We start from the raw sequence: 1306 nt of genomic DNA on the forward strand, positions 1-1306 counted from the left end.
TTTCTTCTTCAGTTTGTTAATATGGTGTATCACATTGACTGATTTGCGTATATTGAAGAATCCTTGCATCCTAGGGATAAATCTCACTTGATCATGGTGTATGATCCTTTTAATGTGTTGTTGGATTCTGTTTGCTAGTATTTTGTTGAGGACTTTTGCATCTGTATTTATTAGTGATATTGGTCTGTAATTTTCTTTTTTTGTAGTACCTTTTCTGGTTTTGGTATCAGGGTGATGGTCTCCTCATAGAATGAGTTTGGGAGTGTTCCTTCCTCTGCAGTTTTTTGGAAGAGTTTGAGAAGGATGGGTGTTAGTTGTTCGCTAAATGTTTGATAGAATTCACCTGTGAAGCCATCTGGTCCTGGATTTTTCTTCTTTGGAATTTTTTTTTTTTTTTTTTGCGGTACGCGGGCCTCTCACTGTTGTGGCCTCTCCCGTTGCGGAGCACAGGCTCCAGGCGCGCAGGCTCAGTGGCCATGGCTCACGGGCCGAGCTGCTCCACGGCATGTGGAATCTTCCCAGACCGGGATACAAACCCATATCCCCTGCATCGGTAGGCGGACTCTCAACCACTGCGCCACCAGGGAAGCCCGGAATATTTTTATATAAGAAGAGGGATAACTAGGAAATGTGGGAGTAGAATCACAGCTAGCAAAATTTGTAGTTGGTTTCATAGCTTTAGTTTGTCCTAGCAAGTAATAATAGCTCAGAGTCCATTATTTTACTGAAAAGACATTGTATGCAAAATGAACTTTTGTAAATAAAATACAAAAGTTAATTTATTTTAATGAAAGGAATCCTATAATTAAAGGATTCCCACACATAATCCCTTTGCAAAGGGAGGCAGTATAGAATATGATTAGAGTACTGCAGCCAGAGAGAGGAAGTATCCTAGCCGTGTCATGGAACCTTTCTAAGGTCTCAGTTTTCTCATCAATAAATGGAGATAATAATAGCATCTACATCAGAGCGTTGCTGTAAAGATTAAATTAAAAAGTTCATGTAATATGCTTAGCATAGTATCTGACACAAGGTAAGTGCTCAACATTTATTATTTATAAAGTGAGGAATGGTTTTGCCGTTTTTGAATACCTCAATGTTCAGAACAAAATTTCTCAAACAGAAGTGTGTTGTATATTTATCTGTGATCTGGCTATTAATCAAATTTATCTGAGAAGGTAAGTCTAAACACTAACCACTTCAAACTTTAAAGGGATGTCTTTTTTTTTTTTTTTTTTTTTTGTGGTACACGGGCCTCTCACTGTTGTGGCCTCTCCCGTTGCAGAGCACAGGCTCCGGACGCGCG

This window comes from Physeter macrocephalus, chromosome 5 (genome assembly GCF_002837175.3).
Source record: "Physeter macrocephalus isolate SW-GA chromosome 5, ASM283717v5, whole genome shotgun sequence".
NCBI classification, from domain to species: domain Eukaryota; kingdom Metazoa; phylum Chordata; class Mammalia; order Artiodactyla; family Physeteridae; genus Physeter; species Physeter macrocephalus.